This window comes from Uloborus diversus, chromosome 1 (genome assembly GCF_026930045.1).
Source record: "Uloborus diversus isolate 005 chromosome 1, Udiv.v.3.1, whole genome shotgun sequence".
Taxonomy (NCBI): Eukaryota; Metazoa; Arthropoda; class Arachnida; order Araneae; family Uloboridae; genus Uloborus; species Uloborus diversus.
In genome coordinates, this window is record NC_072731.1 from 69,074,959 (window position 1) to 69,098,132 (window position 23,174).

A 23,174-nucleotide genomic window follows, 5' to 3' on the forward strand; every position below is an offset into this window, starting at 1 on the left:
CAAAAATCGAACAGACTTGCACAATCAAACTTTCCAAGGCAATGCGAACAATCAGTTGTAAAGTCATAAAGAACCGGTTGTGCGCCAGTTTCACCACTTTCCCTTCTAGGCCGAAACAAAAAACATCAGAAAGAAAACATTCCTTGAATACACTAACCAGACGCATTTTTCCCACAAGGAACGATAACGTTAGGGAACGGGGGGGGGGGGGGGGCGTCCACAACACTTGTTACTACTACTGCAGACGCCCTCCCCCCACCCGCACTTCTGTTATCAGTAAAAATTTACTGACCTTGAAGTATTGTTCTGCCTTCATCTGGGAAATGGAGAGAGGATTGAAAAAGCTTTTCCTATTCTAGGAAACATTGAACTGCAACTTTGGTGCTTGTGATTATAATTGAGTCAAAATGATCCATTCCGTGGTTTTAAGTATAAGTATTAAAAACAGAAAAGTGGTAAGTGTTTAACGTATCATAGTTTCACAGATTATTATTGGTATAAAAATATGAAAAGTCACGAATTTTTTTTCAATTTCGTCCGTAACTTTTTGAGGAAATCGGAAACAAAATTGCTTTTTGGTCAAAATGACCCCATTTGCGGTTCTAGTGTTAAAAAGTTAATAATTTTTTAAAATTTTAAAAAAGTCCTAAAATAGTAAATAAAATTACGGTGTGGTTTAAAAATTTCAAATAAAAAAGCAATAAAAGTTTATCTACATGTGTTTGCATCTTACATCGTATATATACAACACTTTGTACACATCTACTATATACACTATATGACCAAAAGTATTGGAACACTTTCAAAAATTCACATTTTTAGATTTCTTGAGAAATAAAAGACTTAATTGCTCTGTAATTTTTTTCACATAAAAGGTATACTACAGCTGCCATTTTCCAACAAAAATTAAGTCTACTATTCATTTAGGGGACTAACAACAAATTGAGGAAACAAAAAAAGGTTTTTTGTCATTTTTAACCGATTTCAAAATAGGAGTTTATAATTTCGTCATGCGGCTTTTTATGAATGTTTTCAGATTATTCCAAGACTATGGGGCCAATTTGAAAAATTCTTTTTTGTTTGGAATGGTATACTTCCCAAATGGTCCCATGGTAATCTGGTTTAGGTTTGATAAGGGGTCTCGGAGAAATCCAAGAAACTTTGAATTTCACGCGTTGTGGATACATAATCCAGCTTACATCAGCAGGCGGAATACATCACAGAACATCTATGACAGCTCTATCGAATATTGAGGGTTGTGTGATACGTATTGTTGTGAAATATAATTTACAATTTGCAATGTTAGTTTTACAATTTTAATCTTAAAGCGATGTCTGTTGTTTTTGTAGTGACTCGTGCATTTGCTTTTGGAAAGCAAACTTTGATAAAGTCGAACTAATAATGAAGACGAAAATTTTTTGTACACAGTTGTGCATTTGAAAAAGCATTTCTTCACATTTGTCGGAAGTCTCCAAGACGCTGTGGTCTATTTCTTTTTCTATCGTGCTCATCTTAGTTGTTTTCAGACTCATGTGCTCGACGTTTTCTTACTCGATATGCGTGTAAGAAAGGCCTCAACATCATGTACCACCTACTCGATCCTACAAACTTATTTTATATTTACACCACTAAAAAGCACAAAAAATAAATTACTTTTAAATAAAAGAAAACTGCCTTCAAAAAACACCAAGGAACTAAAAAGGAAAAAATAACTGATTACACTTACATACTATTTCCTACCAAATAGTAGAAATAATTTTTTTTACAATTCTAGTACAAAAATCAACTAATCTAAATACCCAATTATAAAATAAACACTAATTTTAATTACTATACGATGAATTATTTTGAATACCTAACTAATTATATACAATCTCTTAATTTTTAATAATCTTTTGAAGTCGGGGCCTGCTATAAACTAGAACCTAACGTAACTGAGTAGGTTTAGTTTTAAAGACTAATTTCATGTTTAGTTAAATTAGTGTTTCGGAGGGATTCAATGGGTTGTCAGCTACGTTAGGTAGCAGTTTATAGGAGGCCCCGACTTCAGAAGGTTATTAAAAAGTAAGAGATCGTATATAATTAGTCAGGTATTTAAAATAATTCATGGTATGGTAATTAAAATTAGTGTTTATCTTATAATTGGGTATTTAGTTTAGTTGATTTTTGTACTGGAATTGAAAAAAAAAAAATCACTTCTACTTTTGGGTAGGAAATAGTATATAAGTGTAATCGGTTATTTTTTGCTTTTTAGTTCCTTGGTGTATTTTGAAGGCGTTCTTTTTTCATTTAAAAGTAATTTTTCATTGTAAATAGCTGAGAATAAGCTATGAATTTCAGAAATGAGTTAAAATCCTATCTAGAATTTTTTTTCATATTTTCGTGAAAGTATCTCTTATACCTACACAGATAGATGTAAGCATTTCTTTCAAAAATGCAAATTTTTTTGAAAGTTTTTCGGCTTATATCACACAGAGTTTTCAGTCAAACGGTACTAAACTTTCAAAATATTGGCCAGCATATTTGAAAAGCATAATAATAAAATTTGAAGTTAAAATATTGAAACTGCAATGAAATATGAACGTTTAAAGCAATTAATTTTTCACTGCAAATGCACAAAAGATAGCAATTTATAACCTTCATAATCGAAAGCCCAGATATATCCTACATCTCATAAAAAAAATTCCACCTTGATATCTTTAAAATCTTAAAAGTTATCAGAGATCTAATGAGCCCAATTTCTATAATTCTTGGATAGGCGACGAATGGCAAGGGATCGTTTGCAAACTAGCAACGCTTTCCTGCTATAGTTGCAGAAGGATTCATGATAAGACAGATTATTTGCGAATGAACCTTCATGATTCTTCGTCTAGCCAAGAATTATTAAAATTCTGCTCATTAGATCGCTGATTACTTTTTAGTTTATAAAGATATTTTAAAATCGGAACTTTTTTATGACATGTGGCATATATCTGGGCTTCCAATTTTGATGGTTATAAATTGCTATATTTTGCACACGCACAGTAAAAAATTAATCAATTTAAACATTCATATTTCATTAAATTTTAAATATTTTAACTTGAAGTTTTATTATTATGTTTCTCTAATATGCTGTAAACTATTCTGTAAGTTTAGTAACGTTTGACAGAAAAACTCTGTGTGATATGAGCCAAAAACCTTTAAAAAAATTTGCAACTTTGAAAGAAATGCTTATATTTCCGTAGGTATAAGAGATACTTTCACGAAAATATAAAAATAAATTCTAGATCGGTTTTCAACTTGTCTCTAAAATTTATAGCTTACTCCCAGCTATTTACAATGAAAAATGATCAAAAACCTTTTTTTGTTTCCTTAACTTTTGTTCTTCCCCTAAATGAATAGTAGACTTGATTTTTGTTGGAAAATGGCGGCTGGAGTATACTTTTGAGCGGCTGGAGTGAAAAAAATTACAGAGCAATTAATCTTTTATTTCTTAAGAAATCCGTTAAAATGTGAATTTTTGAAAATGTCCCAATACTTTTGGTCATATAGTGTATAATATTAACGTTGAAATAAAGCAAGTACATCAGATTGATCGATTCGAACATTGTCTTATTTATGAATTTAAATGTAATTACCTCTGTATAGTCAGTGCAGTGCTTTAATCAAAATGAAAAAGTTGAATAATTTTTAATTCTGTAAGATTTATGAATGACTAGCATTCCCGTACCCGACATTGCTCGGGTAATGGAATTAGCAGGGGTTAACAGTGCTTGCTGCACCTAGTTTCGAAAATCCCCTATAATAATTACTTATTATCTATATTTTAATCTAATTTTGGGAGGATCCCAGGGCCCTTGGACTCCTTATATATATGCCCTTGTCCTTAACCAATCTTTAACTGTTATTAACGATCCTTTTAAAGTATTGATTATCTTTGCAAACACAGGCCATCCACATTTTATTGTTATACCTATATTTAAGCAAGAACTTCGTTGTATACAACATTTTTAGTTTTTTTTTCTGGTGATAAAATTATTGAGCTGCTTGATAAACTGACTTTGGAGCAAGCTACATAAAATTGGCCGTGTTGAAAAAAAGTCTTCTCTGAAATCGATCCCTGCTACTTTTAATGTCTGTCCTTGTGACTTATTAACAGTTATTGCAAAGCAAACTTTTACAGGAAACTGCACTCTTCGAAATTCAAACGGATAGTCCGCCTGTGATGATGTTCTTAAAAACTTCGTTTCTAGTATTGAAAATATTTAATACAAAAGACAGAAACATTATTATTTGACTTGAGAAAAGCCTCGAAGAATCACATGAGAAACAAAAAAAATATCAAATTTAAAATTCGCTACTGACCAAAAGTTGAGATGAAGTACTGAATAATGATTTGAATGGTGGAAAGCCTTCCGAGAAAATAAGGGATTTAAATTTTAATGATAGGCTTTTATTTCGCAGAAATTAAGGGGTTTTAATTAATTTCTCGTGAACTAATTGATATTTCGGAAAATCCTTTCTTAGTGGATACTTTCGTAATCATGTGGACATGCCTGCCAAATTTCAAGTCTGAGACTTCAGTGGTATTGGCTGTGCTTTGATATATATATATGTTATCCCAGGACATTGATTTCTATATACATTAAGATTGAAATAACTTTTACTATTTAATAACATATGAAGTAATACTGTTGTTTTAAAACATTCTCCCTTTGAGTTGAATTGTACAAAAAGAAATAAAAAACAGTTTGTTACATTATCTGTTAATTATTTCTTCCCAAAGTCATAAAAAACATAAGGAAAAGTACAATCTGAAAAAAAGTTTCAAAACTACTCTTATTATTTTTTAAAATATGTACATATGTCTGTATTTATGTACATAGAAGCATATTGTATATAAATATCATTTTGGCCTGTGAATTCAGTAACATTTAAGAAAATATTTAGTTTCTTGACATTAAATTCAAATCAGCAATATTATACAATGATTCATTTGTAACTAAATCATAATGTGAGTATAAACTTCATTTTTCATTTGTCTATCCCATTATTAGAATTTGTGATTCAAAGATGTCTTTAAGTTATTTTATGTTAATTTGCATTTAAATACACTGCTGTGATTTTTTAAAGAGTTATGTTTTATGTTTTTAAATGTTGTTTATCATATTGTACATTTGTTGATACTTTGCAGTTTGTTGGTTATTTCTTATGAGAAAAACTCTGTACAGTTGTTTTGAAATAAAATATGATACTGATTACTAAGTATTTGTGTTTGAAAGGATACTCCAAATTCAAAATGAAGTGATTAGGTTAAAGTAAATTTTTTAAACTTATGTTTTAACAGGTTTTATGTTAAGTTCTTTTGCAGCATTATCAATCCTAAATTTAATATATATATATATATATATATATATATATATATATATATATATATATATATATATATATGAAAAATAATAACTGAATCATTTTTAATTGCTTTCATCATGAAAGAAAATGCATAGTTTAATTTTTTATATTGGATGTTTTTTGTTGCTATCAGTAATTTTAGCTCAACGGACAGTAAAGTAAAACTGCGGAACTCCTTCCTCTCTGAATTAGAGCCCACCAAATGAGAGCAAATACCAACTCAAATTAATGGCAAACCAGACTTCGTTAAATTTGTGAAAAGTAAAAAAACAAAATTTTCCGTGAGTCATTGTTCGAAGATTCCAACACCAATTTCCTTATTTAAGAGAGTGACAAGGAGCTCATATTGACTGACTTTAAAGCCTTGTTGGCTAATATGTAGAAAAACTTTATAATAGGGTCCTTAAAATCTAGAGATTTCATCAAACGGAAGCGAAGGTAGTGTTCCTTCCTGGAGATGTCATTAAAACTTCTTCAGAACAACTTTAGCCAAATGAAAATATTCAAACATCTGCTCATTTCAAGGACATGATTTTTGTGAATAATATGGGTGAATTAAATTTATTTAATCTTCATACTTCTTATTTCAAATACATTTTTCATTCGAAAAATTTTGTTCTTTATTGAGTTCAAATTTATCGAATTTTTGACAAGTTATGCATTTACATGTATTCAGGGTTTAATTTCTAAGGAATGAAATGCAGGAGCCTTTATAATCTTCAAAACTTATTTTAATTTGTAAATATTCTGATTCCCGTGCAAATGTGAAAATTCACTGAAACTCGAAAAGAAGTGAAGTAGCTGAGCTGTTAGCTTCGAAATACCTAAATCATTTATATCGAAAGTAATGGCTGAAATCCCGTCAGTTTCAATGAAAAGTAAGCTTGTAAAGTAAGCTTACTTACAATGCTTGCATTGTAAATAAACGTTTGATTTGATAGCAAACACCTGTTTCTATTCACCTCCATCATTATTACTTGCTTTTAATAGCTATATATTAAAGGCCAAATCTGTACAAATGAAGATCTTACGATGCATTCCAGTTAACACTTACCTGCGGGGTGAATCAGAACACCAGTAAAAAATCTATTATAAATAAAAACTGATCAACTTTTTTTTTTTTTTGGGTTTTACTCAAAAATGCAAAAATAAAACAAGACCTAGCCAACAAGTTTCCAGCCTTCGCCCCATTTTATTCGTGACAATGAAATAAGTACACAGTGATGATAATAGTACAAACACAGCCGCAATGCTTCATCCAATGGTCAAAAAAAAAAAAAAACTAGGAGAAAGAAGTCCAAAATATACATATTATTTGTATATTTGGCAAAAGCACTAAATGCTAAACTATAAGCTATTTATAAATGGTATCTTAAACCTAAAAGCTGGAGTTTCGTCTCAATTATTAGAAACCAAGCGGCTGTCAATAATTCGCCAGAGGATGGCCTGCTACGAATATACGTATAACTAATAAACCTTACCTTAAAATCTAATGTGACGTAATAACATATTGAACAAATCCGAAATTCTTTCCAGGTCGAGTAAAAATAAAAGTAAAACTACACTGATAACAATATTTTAACTAAAAATCATAAACCAAAAATCAGAGCATGAGTCAAAAAATTTACTAGTTATTGGATCTCTGACTAGAAATAAACTATTTTAAAATTTTCATTTTTTTTTTCAAATGTTTTAGGAATTTCTTTTCTGTACAAGTTTGCTCCTGCAATAATTTTAATTATTTTTGAAATTACAGTATATTTTTCAAGTACAGTAAACTGGGACTACTTGAGCCTCCAGGGGGTACTTGAACCCATGAGAAAAAAGTGTTTAAAATCCCTCCTGGTCCTATAAAACTCTGTATAAACTTTAAAAACCTTCTGCATGACAGGTAGCAGTTCTAGGTCGAGACTGCAGCATGAAACGAAGTTTCTGCTATTCCCCGCCTTTTTAGCCTACTTTCCCAGTAAAAAGTCAGAGAAAGATGAAAAAAGCATGAAAGATGGCTTAATGCATCTTGAAAATATTACAAAAAACAGAAAAAAAGTCAAAAATAAAAAAGATAATTAAATATATATCATAAAATAAAAAATTGGAAAGTAGGGTATTGAGATGGGGGAAAATGACTGTCGGTCTGTCTGTCTGTCTGTCCTAATAACTTTTCAGTGAAATGTTCGATTCGAACAAAAATTTTTTTTCTCGAAAGATCTCGGCGAGGACACCTCATTCCTATATATCATTTTTTGATTTGAACTATTTTTTGTTCAATTTTGAACAGTTCAAAAAAATGTAACATTAGCGCCTATGGGGAAATTCAAGACAATTCTGAACTTAGTAGCGAATTTGCTTGAAACAAATTTTGTAGGAAAAAGCTTTTGATGAAAAACTTGTATATGAAATATCTTTTTGATTTGAACAATTTTCCGTTCAATTTTGAACAGTTCAAATTCTTTTAACATTAGCGCCTACGGGGAAACTGAAAGTCAATGTAGATTCCGTACTTGAAGGCGAATTTACTTCAAACATATTTTGTTGGAAATAGCTCTTGATGACAAATTCCAGACTCCGACTCCGAGAATTAAGGGGCACTTGACTCAGACTCCGACTCCTGTCCCCGACAATTAGTTGGACTCTGACTCCCCGACTTCGACTCTGACTTCGTAGCTTTGGCAAAAATTTATACACGGAGGACAAATGACTGACTCCAATTATTGGATATTCGACTTCGACTCCTTTATCTCAAAATGAGATTGACTCCGACTCCACAGCTATGGTTTTAACTGTGAAATAATTATTGCTAATATGACTTGTTTTTATTTTTACGTTAAAGTTTTAATTTAGGTATTCAGTTTTCGGCGGATAAACTCGAGGTCATTTATGTTTCTACATGTATGCGCATACGTTTTTTTTTTTTTGACAATGAAAATAATTTCTTTAAGTTGACATTTTGTTGTTTTTATTTGTTTTGGTAAGTGCAGTAATTCATTAAAAAAATTATTTTTGGCAACAGGGGAAAAAGAAACGATTTTTTTTTGATATGATGTACTTTTTATAAGCTTATTAATTTTAATTATTGTTTTTTCGTTTTGAAAGCTGTTAAAGAATTTTTTTTAATGGAAAAAAGTGTATTAGCTGCTTTGTTTAAAAGGTGCTGCTAGTTTATTTGTTCGTTTATTTTTTTTTTTTTCGCATCTATTTTTTTAGATGAGCGAGGAATATTTGGTTCCTAGAAATCAGCTTAAAATATTAAAAAAATTAGTTCGAAACAATTTGCGATTTTAGCTATTTTTGAGAATATTGATCAGATACTAGAAAGTAGTATGGATATGCGGGAAAGTAGGCTCGTTTAGTTCTAGACGGAACTTCTTGTTCTGATTGATGTTATGATTATAAGTTGTCTAAACAGTTGTTTAGTGTCTGCAAATTTTCACATGTAAGTTCATGGAAACATCTGATGTCAGCAAGGTAAAGATAGTTTTATGTTTGCATTCCATTTCTTAATAAAATAACAGTGTTTTAAGGTTATAGCTATATATAATTAACACAGTAACTCTATAAGTTAGTAAAAGTGCACTGGTTGCCTTAAAATGGGGCTACTTCAACCCAGCGTTCAAGCAGCCCCAGACCACATTTCATCATTAAATTATGTTCAGTAAGGTTTGTAATTTTTTAATTAGCTACTATTTATACCCGATAACTTGCTGATTTGGGGATAATAAGGGTCCATAAGTAAAAGAGAACCTTTTGAAGTAGGAAATATGCGGATTATTAAGAGGAAAATTTACAGCTGTGTCGAGATTCAATTCTGGAGAAATGTCTTAGAGAGTGGCATCAGCTCATTTTGACTTAAGTATATCAACTCGAAAAAGGAAATTAAAAGATCGCTCACAAACAAGCCTGGGCATCCTGTATTATTTGTAGCGAGGAAGAACACGTATTAAATGATATCAGAGAGAAAATAAATCCACCCAAGCCATTAAAGAGAGGAGTTTTCATTCTTTATTCTAATGATTAAATAATGAGCATTTCAATTGGTTTTAGCTGTAGTTAGATTATACTTCTATTTGAGAAATTATTTTTGCCTAAAAATATGTTTTTATGAATGTACATTGATTTTATATTAATTTATATAAATATAATTTGCAATTTATATAAATAGTTTGCTCACTAAAATATATGTTTTGAATTTTCTTTCAAAATAATTGGTCCTTCTTGATACCATCACCTGTTTTACAGCATTTTCGCTGAGTAAGACCAAGTAGACCCAGAACCTAATTTTTAAAAGTAGAAAAAAATATATATAAAGAGTTAAAATTATTAAAAAGTCAGTAATCCAACGTTATTAAGCACAAAACTTTCAAATGATTGCAGACACTTGTTTCGGTGTAACAAGGAACACCTTTTTCAATGCAAAGAAGTGTGAGCTTTTGGATGAAAAGTCATCCGAGAAAAGCAACACGGTGGAACAGGAATGAGTTAAAGACTATTTCTTCGGCTGTCAAGTCTGTTCAGTCTATTCCAATAAATGTTAAACGCTCTGTTATTCCTTCTATTGCTAATTGCGCTAGATTTTATGCTTTACCCAAGGTACATAAAGCTGGCATTCCTTTCAGGCCGATTGTTTCCAATACTGGTACGGCTTCTTATAAACTTGCAAAATATTTAGTCTCTGTGTTTTCTCCTCTTATGAGTAATAATATATTCACTGTAAAAAACTCTATCGAGTTTGTCAAAAAAATTCAGAATTGCGTTCCAAATAATTCTTTTATGGCTTCTTTTGATGTGAACTCATTATTTACGAACGTTCCGGTCGAGGGTTCATTGTTATGCCTTCAGAGTAGGCTGTCTGAATTTCATTTTACCTCTAAGGAAATTGAGGATTTAGTTTTTCTTACTCATACTTGTCTAAGGCAAAGTTCCTTTGTTTTTAATGGTAAATTTTATACTATGTTGGATGGTTTGGCAATGGGAAACCCACTTAGCCCCATCCTTAGTGATATTTACATGCATTACTTTGAGGTCAAGTTGTTTCAGAAACTACAGTTTCAATTCTATGTTCGCTATGTTGATGACTGTTTTGTTCTTATGAACCACGATCAACTAAGCATCGATGATGCTTTATCCATTTTAAATTCCATTGATCCTCATATTCAATTCTCTTGTGAAAAAGAACAGAATAATTGCCTTCCATTTCTGGATGTTCTCGTTTCTCGAACTGAGTCCGGTTTTGAAACTACGGTTTATCGTAAACCTTTTGCTGTTTCCTTACCCCCACATAGATTATCGTCTCACCCTCCTAATCAAAAATATTCAGCTTTCAACACATATGTTTATCGTGCAATGAATATTTGTTCTTCACCTGAGCTTAATGCGGAGCTTAACTATATAAGAGCTGTGGCTGTTGATAGAGACTATCCGCCCACCTTAGTTGATTCCATTTACAAAAAACTTTGCAAAAAATCTCAAAATGTTGTTCTTAATAGAACTTTTAACACTAAGAATTTAGTTGTTCTGCCTTTCTTCCCTGGTATCAGTTTTCAGGTTGCTAAGATTCTGAAGCGATTCCAATTCCAAGTGGTATTTTCTCCTATTAATAAACTTTCTTTCTCTTCTCTTAAAGATTCTATTCACCCTCTTAATTGCTGTGGGATCTATAAAATTGTTTGCAATTGCGGACTCGGATACATCGGACAGACCCGCCGTTCTTTGAAATTTCGGTTAAAAGAACATCAAAGCTATGTGAGAAAACAACAGCTGAATAAATCCAGTATTGCTCAACACTGTTGGGAATCGAATCACTCTTTTGATTTTAACTCATATCAAATTATCCAAAAATGCCCCAATTCGTTGGATCTTGATTTTTGGGAATCTTTCCACATCCTGAGGAACCGTTCTAATTTAGTTAACGATCTTACTGCAATTCCCTATTTTTCCTCTGTGTGGACTCCTTTGTTAAAATTGGTTTAGATTTTCTATTACTTTTATGTAAACGTCATACATTTCTTACTTTTATTTTTTCATTTTTTGCTTTCTTATTTCGTTTTGTGATTAACTAATTCCAATATGTTTATCCTTAACTCTGTTTTTTCTGCATTTCTCCATTTGATACATTGCTTCCATACATAGTTTTTCCCGCTGGTAAATTTATTGCTAATTTATTCAGATTGGTTTCATTTTTGGACTTTTTGCATTGTTTATGGGTTTTCTTTTAAAATTTATTACTTAACGGTTTTTTTTCCTGATGGAATTATGTGATAAATTTTGTCTCCATGTGTCATTTTATCTTTTTTGTTTTGTTTAATTTCTATTTTTTGATATTTATACTATCTCCTGTTCCACCGTGTTGCTTTTCTCGGATGACTTTTCATCCAAAAGCTCACACTTCTTTGCATTGAAAAAGGTGTTCCTTGTAACACCGAAACACATGTCTGCAATCATTTGCAAGTTTTGTGCTTAATAACGTTGGATTACTGACTTTTTAATTTTTCAGCTCAAAGGTATTTATTCTTTATTTAGTTGGCTTAAACGGGCTGTACGTTTGCATTCTACTTTCTTTTTTCTTTCTTCTTGCCTTGAATTTTGGTTGTATTTGTTGTATTTGGTAGTTTTGAATTTTGCTTCATTTTTGCCTTGTTACTATTTTAATTTGATTTGTACTTTTGATAATAATTTGTTCTTATGTACTTTGTTATTTTGTTTTTGGAATGTCTCAAATCAATAGGTTTTGCAATCTTCGTATTAAGAAGTTTCGCTTTTTGAACCACTTAAAATTTCTTCAAGAATGTAGGCGCAGGAAAGTTATTCCGAATTTTATTTCTTTGAAATGTAATTTACCACGTTCTGTAAAAATTGATAAAGTTATTTTTCGGTCGAAATTGGCTCTACTTAGAGCTTCGATCCAAGAAACTAGGAAACGCCTCTCGTTTATTGAACGTGAGCTCTATGATTTGCATCTCTCTATTTCAAATTCTATTTCTGATTTTGATTATGTTAATAGAACTTCTTGGTCTAGAACCCTTCGTTCTACGGAGAATCATCAAGTTGTTTTGAAAAAGAAATTAGCTAAACTTTGTAGAAATTCGAAAGTTGTTCCTTCGGAAAATTTACCAGTGGTAAATAAAAATGTTGTCGTTAATATTTCAAGTGTTCCTTTAAATAGTTCTCAAATTAATGCTCTAAAATGCAATGATAACTTTGCACTGGCCAGCAAACCTTCTTTTTCTAAGCTTATTGCTCCTATTGAGAAAGCTTTTAAATTTAGTGCCTTATCATCCAATCAAAACGATTGCGTTAGGCATCTTATTGCTTCTAATGTGGACTTTAATTCTAGAATTTCCAATCCCGTCTTTACTAATACTGTTCGGCGTACTGTAAAGAATTTAACTTCTAATTCAGATATTGTTGTTACTAAAGCTGACAAGGGTGGTCAAATTGTTGTTCTTGACAAATCATCTTATGTTGACAAAACTAATGATTTGATTTCTTCTGGTCCATACTTAGAGATTTCTAAAGATCCTAGTGAAAATGAGTTAAAGACTATTTCTTCGGCTGTCAAGTCTGTTCAGTCTATTCCAATAAATGTTAAACGCTCTGTTATTCCTTCTATTGCTAATTGCGCTAGATTTTATGCTTTACCCAAGGTACATAAAGCTGGCATTCCATTCAGACCGATTGTTTCCAATACTGGTACGGCTTCTTATAAACTTGCAAAATATTTAGTCTCTGTGTTTTCTCCTCTTATGAGTAATAATATATTCACTGTAAAAAACTCTATCGAGTTTGTCAAAAAAATTCAGAATTGCGTTCCAAATAATTCTTTTATGGCTTCTTTTGATGTGAACTCATTATTTACGAACGTTCCGGTCGAGGGTTCATTGTTATGCCTTCAGAGTAGGCTGTCTGAATTTCATTTTACCTCTAAGGAAATTGAGGATTTAGTTTTTCTTACTCATACTTGTCTAAGGCAAAGTTCCTTTGTTTTTAATGGTAAATTTTATACTATGTTGGATGGTTTGGCAATGGGAAACCCACTTAGCCCCATCCTTAGTGATATTTACATGCATTACTTTGAGGTCAAGTTGTTTCAGAAACTACAGTTTCAATTCTATGTTCGCTATGTTGATGACTGTTTTGTTCTTATGAACCACGATCAACTAAGCATCGATGATGCTTTATCCATTTTAAATTCCATTGATCCTCATATTCAATTCTCTTGTGAAAAAGAACAGAATAATTGCCTTCCATTTCTGGATGTTCTCGTTTCTCGAACTGAGTCCGGTTTTGAAACTACGGTTTATCGTAAACCTTTTGCTGTTTCCTTACCCCCACATAGATTATCGTCTCACCCTCCTAATCAAAAATATTCAGCTTTCAACACATATGTTTATCGTGCAATGAATATTTGTTCTTCACCTGAGCTTCTTAATGCGGAGCTTAACTATATAAGAGCTGTGGCTGTTGATAGAGACTATCCGCCCACCTTAGTTGATTCCATTTACAAAAAACTTTGCAAAAAATCTCAAAATGTTGTTCTTAATAGAACTTTTAACACTAAGAATTTAGTTGTTCTGCCTTTCTTCCCTGGTATCAGTTTTCAGGTTGCTAAGATTCTGAAGCGATTCCAATTCCAAGTGGTATTTTCTCCTATTAATAAACTTTCTTTCTCTTCTCTTAAAGATTCTATTCACCCTCTTAATTGCTGTGGGATCTATAAAATTGTTTGCAATTGCGGACTCGGATACATCGGACAGACCCGCCGTTCTTTGAAATTTCGGTTAAAAGAACATCAAAGCTATGTGAGAAAACAACAGCTGAATAAATCCAGTATTGCTCAACACTGTTGGGAATCGAATCACTCTTTTGATTTTAACTCATATCAAATTATCCAAAAATGCCCCAATTCGTTGGATCTTGATTTTTGGGAATCTTTCCACATCCTGAGGAACCGTTCTAATTTAGTTAACGATCTTACTGCAATTCCCTATTTTTCCTCTGTGTGGACTCCTTTGTTAAAATTGGTTTAGATTTTCTATTATTTTTATGTAAACGTCGTACATTTCTTACTTTTATTTTTTCATTTTTTGCTTTCTTATTTCGTTTTGTGATTAACTAATTCCAATATGTTTATCCTTAACTCTGTTTTTTCTGCATTTCTCCATTTGATACATTGCTTCCATACATAGTTTTTCCCGCTGGTAAATTTATTGCTAATTTATTCAGATTGGTTTCATTTTTGGACTTTTTGCATTGTTTATGGGTTTTCTTTTAAAATTTATTACTTAACGGTTTTTTTTTTTCCTGATGGAATTATGTGATAAATTTTGTCTCCATGTGTCATTTTATCTTTTTTGTTTTGTTTAATTTCTATTTTTTGATATTTATACTATCTCCTGTTCCACCGTGTTGCTTTTCTCGGATGACTTTTCATCCAAAAGCTCACACTTCTTTGCATTGAAAAAGGTGTTCCTTGTAACACCGAAACACGTGTCTGCAATCATTTGCAAGTTTTGTGCTTAATAACGTTGGATTACTGACTTTTTAATTTTTCAGCACAAAGGTATTTTTTCTTTAGTTAAAATTATTGTTTAAAAAAGGCTTAAGGTGGTATCAGGACGTCTGAAAAGTGGTAAAAACAAGGTTATCAGTGCATATTATGGGTTTAACCAAAAAATCAGTATACAACTAGCAAAAAATATGAAATTTCGGGTCCAGTAGCCTCAGTTTACGGTATTAGTTTCCCCTGTTATTGGTTTGTTTTCGACTTTTAAAAGAGTTTTTTTTTTTTTTTTTCTGAAAAGAGCATGCTTAAAAACATAGGATTTAACCATTTTTAAAATAATTTGACAAAGTTTAATACTTTTTAACAATTATTTCAATCAGTGCTAGATTGAAATTCATTTTTTATGCTTCCGCATATGACGTCACAAGTAATGAAATGCTATTCACTGATGCCATTAGCACACAGTACAAATTATCAAGTCCTGGCAACAAGGTTGACAGCAAAGAGTAAAGCATTTATCCCGCCAAAGTGCATCACTTGTGACGTTATAAAGACCACGCCTTATTTCCAAAATCAGGCATTAAAAAAATAAATAATAGAAAATTAACTCTAATTTGAATTCCGAAACGTTGAATTCAAATTATGTTTTTCGCAATCACGAGTTGCGACAAAACTCTACTGGTTAGAGTTATTGTTTCTAGAAATGGCTCCCCCGCCCAAGCATGTCCCTCCTCCTGGGTGCTTACGTGTATATAGTTGTGTGCGTGTGTGTGTAGGCCTACGTGTGTGCACATAGGCGTGTGTATGTGTGTAAAGGCGTGCGCGCGTAGGCGACTGTGTATGAGCATGCGTGTGTAGGACATGAACGCCACCGCCCAGCAAAAGTGGATTTCGGGGGACAGTGCTCAGGACCAGCCGCGCCGCCGCCGGTGGACGGTGGTGCTGCAGGCCTGTTCCAAGCTGAAAAAGGAACCGGAACATCAAGGACTCAAGTGAGAACAATAAGCAATCGTGATTGCTCAAAAAAAAAAGAAAAAAAACTCTTGGGGGAAATTAAGAGTTTTTTCTGGCTTTATGTTATTTTCTTTTGTTTATTCTATCTATTTCAGTGACTAAAAGTAGTACTTTTGACCGAAGGAAACACCCATTGTCATTGTTCGGTTATCAATTTTCTTTATTTTTGAAACTAAATTCGACATTCTTTCCTTTTATATTAACCGAAAATGTTCTTATTTTTTTAAATCAGGGAATTAACTTTTACTAAAAAATTGATATTGCTTAAATTAAGCATTTTATAAAAATTTGGCTGTTGAATGTAGGGATGTGCCAGCTGCGCCAAACTGCGCCAATCGCCGATTCTGCGCCAAACTGCTCCAAAAGACTGCCAAATGGACTTTTCTGCGCCAAAATCGGACAAACTTGCGCCAAAACTGCAATTTTGCATTTAATGTTGCAGTTCCTTTAGTATTTTTGGCAGAATATCATCAAGTTTATGCATTTGGAGCTTGTTTTTACGATTTTTTGGTTCAGTCACGATTTTTTTTGCGCATTTTAAAATCCGCTTTTGAAAAACTCTATCGTTTAAATTTTTTATGCGATGTTGTTCCTTTGACTAGAAAGGTTTTGCACTGATCATTATTTTCAGCCTTTGTTATCTTTTGTTTTCAGTATATGAGGATTTTTAAATTCGTCTTCTTGCCACGCTCACTCGAAAATGTCAATCCTGTTGCATCCAAATTCATTTAAGCGAATGCCATCTGTGAAAATTAATATTGTTTACCAGTTTTTTTAATCTTGGGTTTCTTAAGATTTTAGGACAGAAAATTGATCTCTAGTTTTGGTTGGATACACTTAAGATAGCAAAAATCCAGGAATGCTCTGCCAATGAATATGCAGACATTTCAAGTTTCTCAGATTCAGGCATGTTTTCCATGTTCTTAGTCTGCCTTAAAATTTTTATTAATTTATTATTTTTTTCCTTCAAATTTTTCATATTTTTTTCACGTGTATTTAAAAATTCCTTTTCTGTGACATCCTTTCTCAAACTCATTTTTTTTCATTGTAATATCATTATTAATTTTGTGATTAATAAATAACAAACAGTTAAAAATAAAAGGTTTTAATGTTGATTTTGCTTGATCTTCAGATTTGTTAATAAAGTAATTCAGTATATAAACATATATGCCAAATAAATAAATAAATAATAATAATAAGATCAAATATAAGTAAATAACTTAAACATACAAAAAAAAAAAAAAAAAATCAAATTTAATAGTTTTTTAAAACTCACTTGTAACTTGTTGCGGTAAAGTTTTTAAATTCAACCATGCTTTTATGCTTTTTTAAAGGCCTTTTTGAATATGTTACATGAAAGCGAACAAATTTTAAAAATAGGTATCAAAGCACTCTCACTTATGCACTAAAGCAGTGATGTATTAAGCAGAGTAAATTTGTGAACTAAATTTAAATCAAAAGAAGTGTAAGAAAAAAGTAGAGCAGGACAGGACTTGTCTTTTGTGAAAAGTATTAAATAGAAAAAAAAAGTAATAAAGAGAGCTTCAATTTGTAGTTGTAGTTATGGTGTTTTTGCATCCTTAATCTCCTATTTTATGATTTTATTATGTCACACGTGCTTCTGTGTATGAAATATAAATAGTTGCTCTAAATTGAAGCAAAATTAAAATTTTTGTTGCTGCAAGCTGCTCCAAATTTGCAATTTTACTGCTTCAAGTTGGTCCAAATTTGCAATTCTCCTGCTCCAAATTTATTGTTTTGCTGCTCCATTCTGCTCCAAACTCACCATTTTCCTGCTCCCAAGATTGCTCCAAAAGTGAGTTTTTATCGGCACATCCCTTATATATATAATGTGTGTGTAGCAGTTTCTTACTTCAAAACATACTTTTTGCCGCTCCAATTACACTATTTTCGTGCTCCAAGTTTCTACGAAACAAACTTTTTGGTGAGCCAAACTGCTCCTAGTCCTCTATTTTCCTGAGACAAGCTGCTCCAAAGTCACTATTTTCCGGCGCCTGAGATTGCTCCAAAAGTGGGTTTCAGCCAGCACATTCTGTGAAAATTGCATATATTTTTTAATTAAATATATATTTTTTAATTTTAAAAATGAAAAAAAAAATCAATATATTGCATTTATAAATGCAATATCATATTATCCACAAATGTTGGTGTTTTGTGTGAAAAGAGCACGCTCGAAAATAAATACGCAGGTAAATACCCTTTCTGGGCTTATAGACTGGGTTTTACCCTTTAAGATAAATATCCAGTCATCAATAGATGTGCCATCTCTGAAAAATAACAATAATTTCAATACTGTCCTCAACTTTGCCGAATTGTCGGACTGTATTGCCAAATTACAAAATTTGACAAACGCCCCTGGTTCCTTGCGAATATCGTGCCAGTAATATGTCCAACCATCTAGGTATATATATATATATATATATATATATATATATATATATATATATATATATAATTTAAATTTAAATTCTTTTCATCACCACTGAACGGAACACTCAGCCATTCATTTGTCAAAGTCACTTGATTTTGGTCCTATTGAACGCTAGCGTCTTTATGCCAATTAGTAAACTTCGGCTAACGACGTTTTCTGAACATAAAAGCACAAAATTACTCTGGAATTTAGAAAATTTATCTCTCCAAGTTTTTTCCTCAACAAACTAGAGGTGTAAGTATTTTTAACGTTTTTCTGCTCCCTCTAAGACACTAGTATATGATCCTCTTAAATGTGCCATTTCGTTTTTGTTGCAAGACATTTAAGATCTCAAACGCTAACAAAAATACACCACCTTTGTCCCCTGTAAAAGTAGTACTTTTGACTGAAGGAAATAACCCCATCCTGTCCTATTAAGACATTCAGAAACGAAATCTCTGTTTAATTTACTAGCGTTAAATTAAATGTTGAAAAAAGTTTCGTAAATTCAGTTTAGTTAACGATTTTCTGATAAAACGGCTTATTTTAAATTAGTTATTAATTGCTTTCATAATTAATTGTGACTGCTTCATAAAGTTAAAAACGTAGGTTATTCCTCACAAATTACATTCCACTTAGTTCCTTCGTGTATATTTTACCTATTTATAGCAGCGATATGTCTCAGATTACAAATAAAGCGTCGTGAATAAGAAAGAGTGTTGTTAGTGTTAAGCTCCATATCGAATTTTTACCATTTGCATCCTCAAAGAATAGTTCATTCATCGGTGTTGCAAAACTAATTATTTCTTTTGCGGTAATTATAAGATAAATTCCTCTCTTGTGATGTAGTTCAAATACTTTCGTTTCTCGAGATTAATTTGCATAATTAGATGGTGGAAGTTTGTTCCGAGTTCAAAAGAATCATTCGACTTTTCCGGGAAGGTGTTCCACCTTTGTTATCGGCTCTGTTGATGAAACTGAATTTTAACAGAAACTTATTTGTCTGCGAGATTGTTTCATTAACTGATAATGTGTTCAGCTTTAGTCAGAGATTAAAATGTTGGAAACATTATAAATATTTTGCACTTTTTTCGCTTCTTATATTTTATTAAATTCCATTTATGTTCATTAGCGTAATGAGTATCGTTGTAAGGTTTGGTAAGTGATGAGCTAAAGAGTGTTGATTTATGCTTTTAATTTTGTAAATGGAAGCGGAAATTGGTAATGAAGTGAGAGAGCAAAAATATGTTTTTTTTTTTTTTTTTTTTTGACGTGGTTGGTATGTTTTACTTCCAGAGCTCATTGGGGTGTAGTAACAAGGCCGTAACCAGACTTTTGTTTCGGGGAGGCTTTTACCAACACATTGCTCGTGAAACCTTTATGATCAATAAAATACGATTTTATTCTAATACCAAAAAAGCGCTCGTCATGGTGTGAAAGGTACAAAGTTAAAACGATTTCCCGTTAATTTTGACGAGTTCAAATGTCCACACATGAGAGAGAAAGTTTAACATTGATTAAGAAAAAATTAAATTCATCATCGCCATAATATCTTGAACTTAAAACGAACCGCCAAGTCATTTTCATTCAATGTCTGACCACCAAAGCAGTTGCTCATTGGATCTAGTTTTGCCTTGTCAAAACAATTACTTCTCTGCTTCTCAAACGCTGTTGAAAAATATTATCAAATTACAAAGCAAAATTACTGAATTTTAAGTGATGCAACAATGACATTATGTCGTCTCGCAAGCCATCACGCGAGTTTCATTTTTGGTGACGTTAGCGTTATTCGATCAGTTAATTCGCTAGAATATTCGATTTTTGTTACAAAAGGTTATTTAATTAAGGCTACTTTCAGGACAGTAGTATGAACAAATGTAAAAGGTGACGTGTTTTTTAAATGAAGGAAAAAAAATGTGTACTTAGGTATGAACAAATGTAAAAAGTGACGTGTTTTTTAAATGAAGAAAAAAGTCAATGTGTACATTACGTAAGTTCACTTCTTTTTTTTTTTAAATAAATGTATTAATAAACGATGCATGTGCTTAAATACGAGCATTCGCAGATATACTTCATAAATTCATTTTTTTTGGAACGTAAAATACACTGTTGTGCAAAAATTAAGGACGAAGTCGAAAAATTAGCATATCAGCTGAACGAAGAGGCAGAGCGGAGAGAAAGACCAATCAGGAGATTAAGTAAGGTGATGTACGGTAGCACATGCGCAGATATGCAGGCAGACGTAATCGAGGAGTGTCTGAGTAGTATAAAGCATGTTGTCGGTGTAAGATCAGTATTTCTGGCAAGGAGATTGCACGCCATATAGCAGTTAAATTCACACCGAGTTGCTGCCTCAGCGAGAAATGGCGAATAATCAATCTGTTAGACGACATCTGGATGCTTTTACCCGAGGTCGAATCATTGGGAAGTTGGAGGAAGGCCGCAGTGTGACAAGTGTGGCTGCAGAGTTCGGAATTGCTCACAGCATCGTTTCACGACTTTGGAGACAATTTCAAACTACAGGAACAGCTATCCGGGGGTTCAGTAGTGGTCGTCCACGAAGAACCACACCCGCAGATGACCGGTATATTGTCTTACAGGCCAGAAGAAACAGGCGGCAGACAGCGGGAGAAATCGCTAGACACACGACACAGGCGACTGGACGACCGATATCGCGTTTTACCGTGGCCAGAAGACTGCACGGTGGTGGTCTGTTTGCACGACGCCCTATACGGTGTGTACCTCTAACGCCTGCCCATCGGAGAAGGCGTTCTCTGTGGTGCCGGGAACACCGGAATCGGAAAGACAATGAATGGGGACGAGTACTCTTTACAGATGAGAGCAGATTCAGTGTGAGTAGCGATTCTTATCGCATACTCATCTGGAGAGAGCGGGGAAGCCGCAATCCTCCCTCGAACATCATTGAAAGGGACAGGTATGGAGGACGTGGTGTTCTCGTTTGGGGAGGCATCATGCTTGGTAGTCGTACAAACCTTCACATCTCCGACGCAGGTTCAGTCAACGGGATCCGTTATTGTAACGAGATTCTTCTTCCATATGTGCGTCTTTTTAGAGGCGCTATGGGTCCGCAGTTCCTTTTCATGGACGACAATGCACCATGTCATCGCACAGTAGCTGCCGAACAGCTCTTAGAGAGTGAGGATATTGAACGTATGGATTGACCGGCACGATCTCCGGATCTCAATCCCATCGAGCATGTATGGGATTTTCTAGGCTGACGCTTGGCAGCTCGTACCTTGTCACCAGTAACGATTCAGGAGCTTCGATTGGCGCTTCAAGACGAATATTCAGCAGTGCCTCAACAACTCATTGACACCCTCATTCTCAGCAAGGGCAGACGCTGTGAAACCTGCCTAGTAGTCGGGGGAGATCATATCCCCTACTAAAGACCGGATGTTTCTTGCTGGACACCCATCACAGGGATGTTTCGGCCTTCAGTCGCATTGCGCTCCATGCTACTTTTTCAATAAAGCTTCTTTTTATCCCTCTGATTTCTCTTTTAGTAAGTGTTGCTTACATTACACATGTCCTTACGTATTGGGGATCTTACGGTATTAAATGTGTTGATTTGGAAAGCTTTTGTACAAAGTTATATTGAAAAAACCGTCTCGTCCTTAATTTTTGCATACCAGTGTAGGTGCAAAATACAGAGTTTGGCATTTTTAAATTTAAATAATTTTGATGATTTTTGTTAGCGTCAGAAATGGATAGACTGAACAGTATAGCTGAAATCAAACAACAACTAATAAACCACGGTTTTATAAAAATTTTTTGGATTAAAGGTCATTCAAACCCTGCTAAAAACAATAGAGCAGATTTTCTGGCAAATCAAACAGCAAATGGATTTTCAATGCCAACAAAACAGCAATCTTTACCATATCCAAGAAGTTTGGCAAAACAAAAATAATTACAAGATCTAATGACTGCTTGGCAAGAACGTTGGGATCAAGATTCAACAGGATGAGAAAGCTACAAAATCCGCTCTTAAGTTAAATTTATTCTTTTGAATTTAAATAGACATGAAGTATTTTTCTTCAGAAAAAAAAAAAAAAAACCAGCATACATATGTAGAAATTTATAACACTTAAACAAAACACAATACTTATGACAAAAAAAATGTGAGGTTATATTGCCTAATCAACTGATAGGCTAAACAGCTGTTATAAACAAAGATTAAACAAACTAAAAAATTCGAAAATTAAAAAATCCCAACTTGATTCCATTAATTCACATAAGGGTGTATTTTATCAATTGTTAGTTTCGCATTCTCGATTATAAAAATTCGATGTTCTTTGAACTTTAATTATGAGTAGCAACATTACCTCCATTACTGAAAAATTTTCGTTTAATTAATTCAGGTTATCGATTTTTACCACTTTTTAAATAAGTGTTCTGATTTTCAAACGATGCTATTTTATGAACTATGATTTAGCAAAATCGTAAATGCAATTTTGGGTGAATTTAATCCTTTCGCATGTTATATCTAGAATATCATGAGGTACCTCACGGTAATCCACCGAATTATTATGTTGGAATTTGATATGTCGTCTAAAATGACCAAAGCGCAGTTCTTAGGTTGAACAGTAATTTAATGCTTAAATGATTACAGTAATGGTTTATTTTTGAACGGCCTAAGGTAAGATTCCTTTAATGAATGTTAATAATTGCACGTTTTCTGTTTCACAAAGCTATTCGGTAATTTGATGACATTATTTTAAGAACTTGTATGCCTTACATAACTTTTGGCTTACTCAACAGCTTTAATGTTTGCTGTTTGTCTTGCATAAAACTATAGTTCCTAAAACTTTTCTCTAGAAG